At 44.0% G+C, this 8587-nt stretch overlaps 1 long non-coding RNA gene across 1 annotated transcript; it reads right to left on the reverse strand.

Annotated features, from left to right (window-relative positions):
- Window positions 1-599: 599 nt before the first annotated feature.
- On the reverse strand, window positions 600-4093 carry LOC127534662 (uncharacterized). The gene is made up of 2 exons (XR_007942896.1): window positions 3812-4093; window positions 600-2160 (listed from the first exon to the last, which is right to left on the reverse strand). It is a non-coding gene; the product is annotated as an uncharacterized LOC127534662 (long non-coding RNA).
- Window positions 4094-8587: the final 4494 nt, after the last annotated feature.

Consider the following 8587-nt stretch of genomic DNA (forward strand, 5'->3'; position numbering starts at 1 on the left):
GACTGATAGGTTGCCAGCTAACCAATCAAACAGCAAGTAAACAACAAACAGAAGCAATCTGAGCTGAGGTGTGCAGGGAGATGGGGGTTGTCTGAGTTCAGATATCTGTGCTTCGTTTGATTTCTCTCTGTGGTGTGGTTTGTTCTCCCCTGAGCCCTCTGCCTCTTCTGTAGACCCATCTTTGCCTTTTGTTTCTACCTAGAGTATGCCAAATCATCAAGTCTCCTTCAGCTTCCACAGCTGCTTAGATGAGACACTAAATGTAGAACTATAATTCTGCAATTTAACAATAAAGGTTCAGAAATTGTTCTCTCATGCTCAGCATGTTTGCAGATTTTTACAACTTAATGTTGCTCGATTAATCTTTTTATAAATGTACATTCGAAGTAAACCTCCCCCAAATCATCATTAGTTCCCTTTCTTGAAAGAAAATAGTGCCAACACAGCATTTACATTTATTACTGACTGGGAGCATTTGATTCCAGGACTACTTGAGTTGTGAGGTCTGTTCAAAATCTTTCTTTTTTTTTTTCATTTTTAGGCTGTGAAGGCTGCAGAGGGAAACAAAGCCAGAAAACAGAAAAATTGAGACAGAGACATTTAAAGAGAAAAAAAAGTGACTTTATGGGTTATATTTTGGCATGATCGACAGTAGAAGAGTCACTGTGTCCCGTTGGCTTAGATGTTCTGATGGCCACTGGAATCCAGTTTGTGAATACCTGCATTGAACCGCTGGGGCAGAGGCAAGACTGTTAGGCCACGGACAGGCAGGAGCCATTGGTCACCACAGCTTGAAAACGGTGCCCTCATGCTGTTTGCCTCCTCTCCTGTATGGCCACCGCTGTGTTTTCTCATGTGCGGATATGAAATAGCAGCAAATATGATGTGATGTGTGGACTGAGTGCCACCTTGGAACCAAGATGCATGTTTACTTTGTTTTATGAAGTTTTCCTTATGAGTATATGTTTGTTGAACTCCTGAAAAGGCAATCTAAAAGTTGTGTGTCCATAGATGATTAATTATTAAGGTTGAGGAGTAGTAAGACAATGGAGTGGAATTTTATTTTTGACTTATGAGTCATATTCATCAGTGTAAGTAGCTTAACTGCCTGGATGTTCACTATGAGCCAAGTGATGTCATGTAATACCTTCACACTGTTAATCCTAGTTTTCAGATTCAGTTAAAAAAAAGTTTCTAATAACAAATTAAAGGGCAATATAATAACAAATACAAAAAAGATATAAATGTTATGCACTTTCTCCAAAATGTGTAACTAATCAAGACGGTTAACATGTTTTCCTCAAAGACATACATTTCTCCAAATCCAGAAGTTTGATTCTTATTTCGTCAAGCAAATACTTCAAATACAGCAACTGTTCACAGACTAACAACGACATTATCATCTGCAGAGGTTCATCATTACCTCACATTAGAGGCTCGTAGAAACAATCATTAAGCCTGACCATTCCAGGATTATGTGGCCACAGAGGAGATGAGATGACCAGAGTGTAAGATTTGAAAGAATAACACAGGAAAAAGAGAGAAAAGTCTTGATCCTTTTCGTTTTTTCAAGGCCAACAAGGTCTCTGCTTAACTATCATCAGTCGAGCTGGAACCTCACAGTGAAATGTTGAGAGTTGAATGTCATTATAAGCAATGGCATACTGACACCATGCACTGTTGACAGAATCTTTTAAGTTAACAGGCCATATAATTCTTCCACTAAAATATTAGTCCCGTTTCCCACAGGCTGGGGTTAGTCATGGTGAGCTGGACAGTCTGTTTGCTGTACTGTGTTCTGGTGGGGGCAGAAATAAGCTTATTATCAAATATGGCTCTGAAACTGCTTGATTTCTTGGACGCATGAAATGCCCTGTCTCTTCTGTGAGGGTGGCTGGTAATGCTGAGTGGCAGGTACTCCAGAACAGCGCCAGGGTCCAGTCTGTCGCCAAGGTGATGACGTTATGGCAACCAGCTGTCAAACGGCTGGATAAGCGCCATCGTGGACAAAAGACGCTCACCAGAACCAGATGCTGCTAGCATTCCCACCAATTAGGAGTCAGGAGCTGTGTGCCTGTCGGGGGAGGAGGCCAGCGGAGAACGACGGAACAACACCATCACTGTCAGACACAGGGCTACGACCACGGAGGAACAACAGAGCTGTAGTTGGAGAAAATACAGAGAAAAGAAAAGGGAAATTAATTTCAGTGACAGTTACTCATGGTCACTAATAAATTAGGGGATTTCATCACTTTTTCCAAAGTGAGAAAACGGAAGAAATTAAATATATAAACAACCAGATAGATAGATAGATAGATAGATAGATGTAATGAGAGGGAACAAAAGACCGAGACTCGCAGTCTGGCTTTTGCATGGCATCTTTACAGCAGCATAAATGTTCCCTGAACATGAAGAGCACTGTTGTCTAGTCAAGTACATTCTGAATGGAGAGTAATTTCATGTCCTTGTGTAAAAGTATACCCTATTGTTGAGAATTAAGCACAGCGTATAGGCCTGTAATTATACCTCCACAATAGCGGGTTTCAGAAAAGGGCTGGAAATAGCATTGGAGGGTTCCCGGTCTCAGCTTCAAACTACAGAGCTCCTAACAGGCTGACAGACTGTAAAATGGCAGAGGGCAGAGAATAGAATCAGAGACTGCTATCGTTTTACTGCCTGTGGATTGAGGGGGGCCACTGCTATTGTCCAGTAACTTCCTGATTTCCATGTGGTGCATGGTTTATAAATGTGGGTACAGTGCTATGAAAGCTATTGTTAAGGGCAAGACTATTGTAAAGAGCGTTGCGAGGCAAGAAAAGAAAGAGCAAAAAGTAAACAAGATAAAAGAGGCCTGGAAAAGGAGACAATTAAAAGAGGAACAGAAGCAAAATGTCGAGTGTCTGAATAAGACTCTCAGTCCCACTTCCATAGCCCTTTCGTAGCCTGAAATAATATCATAATGGTACCCCAATTTCATGAGTGAGCCGCCTGGCATGGTGCCTAACTACCCAGCAAATAGAGGGAATAATATCATTATATCATATACAATACAGGGAAATCCCAGTGGTGAGCAGACTGCATGAGCAGCTGTCGGATAGAGACAGTAGGCGTGCGCACGTCTGTGTGTGCATGTGCTGTTAAAAGCGAATGTGGAGAGGCGTTACAGTAGTTTGAGCGTGTGCTTGTGAGCATCGTCCATTGACTTTGGCTTTATAGCAGGCTCCCGGGCAGTGCTTTACCTGGGACCTAATCAGTCAGTGAGCCTCACTGCCTCCTGGGACCTCCCAGCTGGAGGGCTGTGATAGTGTGTGAGAGAGGGAGAGACAGAGAGAGGGGAAAAGAAGAAGGGAGAGACCGAGGGAAGACGGTGAGAGAGTCTAAAGGGGGGCTGCAGACGGCTGTGCTGAACAGAACGGCCTCTGGAGCCGGTTCAACCCCGCCTTCTCAATATCAGCGCCCACGGCTCTCTCTGACTGGCCACAGTCAAGGTGATCTTCTGTTCTACAATACACACCTCCACAGGTACATGCACAGGCACAGACAATGTATGTGTGTAAAATATTACGACATCATCCAGGAGGATTGAAATTTCACTGCTGGCTGATGTATAGGACCTACATCAAATTGTCATGCACTCACACATAGTGCCCACACCAAACACAGACGGTACCAATTAGTGAGTGGTGGCCAATAAGGTTCATATAATTTCTTTCCATGGCAAATTTCTGGTTTGCACCCAAATCTTGAGGGAATAACCTGCACAAATTAATCAGCCATCAGTGTAATTCCTACTGCTTCTGACAGTATTTACAGAGCATGGCAGTCTTTGTCTGGAGCTAGAGCACTGAGTGTGGCCAGGCGGCGTCCTTCTCGATGAGGAGATGCTGGACTTCGCCACGTTGAGCTTCAAGAGCCCCCGGGCTTCAGTCCCTGGGGTGAGCCTGGGTTCAGGAAGAAACCGCGCACCAGTCAACCCGCCAGTCCACAAGCCTCTAAATGGCCAAGCTCCACCTGGAGAACTCACTTTACATGGTGAAAAGAGGTGATGAGGTGGAGAAAAGGAGCCCAAGCAGAAGAAAGATGGTGAGCGAGAGAGAAACATTAACAGGTTGCCATGACGAGGAAGCAGGGGAATAAACACAAACAGAGGAGGGTGCACCATGGTTGTCAGCAGTGAGAGCAGTGACAGCTTCTCAGGCATGGCTGGTACACTCTGCTGCAGAAGTCTACTGGACATAGAAACTCCTCTCCTCTCTCTCCCTCTCCTACAGTGTAGCCCCACATCACACACCTTTCTCTCTTGTTTTTCTTGAAATGTAAGCCTCTCGTCTCCTGTCTAATATGAACTGAGTCCTGTGTACTGTAACCTTCTCGAACTAGTCCTCCAAGTCCATGGTCCACTGGTTGTGACAGGAAAGACCACCTGTGGCCCGAGCAGACTGTGACCTAAATGGAGCTTTTGGCAGGCCAGCTATTGTAATTGTGTGGATGGTGTGTGGTGGTGTACTAGTATTATTCATTGCTGTGAGGACATGAATCCGTTTTAGCATAGTCAAACTGTTGGTCTTCGTCTCCATTTTGGGGTCAAAGAGCAAATTCCCATAACAGTAGTGTGAGTCTTTTGCAATTATAGTTATAAAGTCAACATAATGTCCTATGAGATGATGGAAACCCAACTGTGTGCAGTGTGTAATGTGTGTGCAGGTTTGAGGAGGGGGAGAGGGCGTGATGAGTGCATCTGAGCTGTTTGTGTGCACTCTTGTATGTTTCAAGCATTGTTGTATGTTTGCATGTGTTATATGTGTATAATAAATTTGATTTTCTTTGTAGATACATGCCTCCATCAAATCTGTTCTCCCCAGCTCACAGATGGGCCTGCCGGGATAATGCTGAAGACAATAACTGCTCAGGATTGAGCAGACATACTGTGTGGAGGACCTGGCAAAGGAAGAGCTGGCTATTTGTAATGGGGGGGAAAACAAAGATGATATAAGATTTATTGAACCAACACAGCAGAGCAAATGAACAACAAATGAACAGAGCTCAGTGAAGGATAAAATAACACAGTGGAGAGGAGGCGTCCACAAACAGCAGTAAAAGCAGTCCTGTATCGATCTGGAGCAGTGAGCCTGCCAGCTACCGCTACCTTCCTCTTTCCAGGAAGACTCTCCACATACAGGATAGACCTTCAGGCATCTCATTGTAACTTGTTTGTGTGCGTGTGTGTGTGTGTGTGTGTGTGCATGTGTATGTGTGTGTAGACAAGTTAAAGAATTGTGTCTATACATATACATATACATCACTGTGTGTATATATTACCCTAAACCTATTCCCCTCAGTCTGTGAACTCAGAGATAGTGGGCATATCTTAGTTTTATAAATGTGCTACAATACCTCTAAGAAGCCAATCTATACTATCTATTATATGAATGTAATGGAAGTCATTCGCAAGCATTTTTTTGTGTCCTCAATGAATATCCATCATTGGGCAGGCCTGCACATGCATTGGTTGGCACACAGCATAATTCTGATTGCATATGAATTAAGTGGAAGTGGGTTGAAATGTCACAGTGCACACAGTGACTCAGTTAACCACCTGGAATATATGACACCACGTCTCCTCTGGTGAAGACAGGACATCCTAGCATGGGGGAACTGGGTCAAGGCTGAAATATTCATAGTGTAGACTCCAACACCGCACACACAATCACACATCAATCACACTGGGACAGAACTGGGAGCTGCCAGCCTGTTGCTCGGGTTGAGCTGTGCAGCAGCTAAGCTTCCTGGTGTGTGTGTGTGTGTGTGTGTGTAATATAATCCCTTGTCAGGACATAAGGTGACAGCAACTGGGTCCACCAGACATGCCCATTTGGAGTCTGCTTGTTAATGTATGGTTAAAAACTCGGCCCAAACCCACAGACCCCAAAGTTGTTTGCATGTCTGTGCCGTCCAGGTCCATTTTCACGTGCTAGTCAGAGTCTAGGTCAGTTTTAAGCCTTAAACATAAATATTTCACTAAACATTCAAATGTTACTATTAAAGTCACTACTGTGGTTTTACTATTTTGAAATAATAATAGTGGAGGCCAATACATGTCAAAATATTAATAACATTGTGGAGGGCCTGGCTTTTTTTCTCTTTTATTTGAACGTGAAACATTACCTACACTCCGGACTTCCACCAATAATAAAATTCCATGCCATTACAAAATACAAATTCGCTTTCTTTCTGCAGCACTTTTTCAGTACTTTTAGAGACGGCCTCAGGCTTAACCAAGAACAAACATGGCTCTTTAAAAGGTGAACTCTCTGTACAGTAGCATGCATGCAGGCTAACACTGTTCCAGTGTCCCCGCCTGCGAAATGACACCATGTCACAAAAATACATCCCATCATCATTGTGTGGTATTTTCTGAAAGACAGTCAGTATGCTGTGCAATTTAAGAAGCAATTTCCAGGATGGAGGGACATGACGAATTGTTGGATGTGGAAAAACTAAGTGCAGAAAAAAAATTATAAAAAAAATTATCATGATTTAAAAATGTAGTATCCTTCAGTGAGTGGTAATGTTCACTAGAAATGCTAATATGCAAGAATATATATGCACTGTCACTGCAAAACATTTTATTCTATTGCCTCTTTCTGAATATGTCAATCAGTATTAATTAAAATGTGTTTTATGTGGAAGATACTTACTGTCTAAGCTCCTTTTCTTATAATAAACAGAAAATGTATCCATAATTTATGACAGTGAGCTGTTATGTTCCATTCTGAATCCAAAGTTTCCAAAATAATATTCAGAAAGATAAAAGTCTACGTATTTTTCCGCAGATTAATTTTATGCATGTGATAAGCATCTACAAAGGCAGGGACATCGGTCTTGTTAAAGGTCACGGCTTAATGTTTTTATTTATTTTTTTATTTGCAGATTTTGATCCCAGGTGTCATCAAATTCTAGATTTTCACATTTCCATAAATGCAACTTTTCAAACAAAATTATAATATTATCGGGTTTTATTTTCAATCATAATTAGGCTGCCACTCATTATTCATGTCAAAAACAACACATCATTAGTGCATTTTTTGTCTGTGCTATCACTTTTGCCTGCACCTATATATAAGAAAGTGGTTTAACAACAAAGCTGAATCAACAGCATCTACTGTACCATCACATCCGTACATTATGCAGTAAGATTTTAAACATTGTGTTGTTTCACCTCGCCCAGTGCTCAGTATGTTCAACACTGTAAACAGATGTTATTGTTATACAGGAATAAAGTTTCTGCTTCCCAAACGCCACGGTGGAACAGAAAGAATCAGACTCAGCACTGTTCCTACCTCTGCTTTACACCCGACATGCACACATACCACACACACACACACACACACACACACACACAAACACACACACAGAGAAACTCACACACGGTGAACTGAGAACACAGCCCCGGTACAGCGGCACAAACAAACACACTAAAAATACAAACTACGCATATCCAAACACTCTCACTCCTTAATGAGCTAGCACTTTTAAGAAAAGACTCCGCCACAACTCTATACCACACACTGATACCTTGAGGAGAACTTGCGATCGGAAGAGACGAACAGAAGAAAAGAAGCACTCTGGGATATGAGAGATGGAGAGAAGAAGGAGGAGGTGAGAGGAGAAATCAAAAAGCGCCTGGAGAGAGGGAGGAGAGCAGGAAGAGGAAAGTGTTGCACCTCGCTCCTCATATCTCTAAGGAAGATGGTAGAGGGGATAGGAAGAAGAGGAGGGGGGGGAGGAAAGGAGCTGGAGCAGAGGGTGTCTGGGTTGGCGGTGTTGGTGGAGGAGGGGTGGTATGCTGTCGCTCTCGGCAAACAAACGGGTGAGTAAATAGACTCATGGGCGTAAAGAGTGGTGAAGGCAGGTGAGGCACAGGGTGGGGTAAGGGGGTGGATGGGGGGGTGCACAGATGCTGCTGTGCTGGGGGAAACTCAGCTGTTAGGGCCCCATCTAGAGACTCAGGCCCTCCATGTTGATGAGACTGCCGTATCTGTCTCGTTTACACACACATCACCTCGTGCCTCCCCGCCCCCCCCTCCACTCCCCCCACCCCGACTCCTCGCATCGCTCTCCCATCAGCACTTCCCCCCGTTGTTCTTCAAACATCCATAACAACCGTCTTCTCCATCCTCCTACCCTCTCTTACCCACTCCCATCCCCAGCCCTGCAGGCCCTTAACCTAGCTCGCATCTCCTCGATTCCTTAAACCCTCCCCCTCTTCAGCAGCCTCCTCCTTCATCCCCCTTCCCCCTTCTCTGTCTATCTCTCTCTCCCTTTCCCTCACTCCCTCTTTTCACTCCCATCCGCCGATCATATCCCGTGGGTATAATGCACTGCTGCTTGGCTGATGAGGGGGAGGATATCGCTGCCAGTGCTTTGATCCTATGAAAGCTGATATCCAGAACAGAGCTACAGATCCCGCCACTGGGCACCCTGGCATTTGAACGACACGGCTCTGTGTAAAGCCTCAGTGAGAAGGCCGTTCGCCTTTAGCCTGCCAGCTGCGAACTTTAAGACTAGACAGGTGGAGTTAAGTGGC

This window comes from Acanthochromis polyacanthus, chromosome 7 (assembly GCF_021347895.1).
Source record: "Acanthochromis polyacanthus isolate Apoly-LR-REF ecotype Palm Island chromosome 7, KAUST_Apoly_ChrSc, whole genome shotgun sequence".
NCBI classification, from domain to species: domain Eukaryota; kingdom Metazoa; phylum Chordata; class Actinopteri; family Pomacentridae; genus Acanthochromis; species Acanthochromis polyacanthus.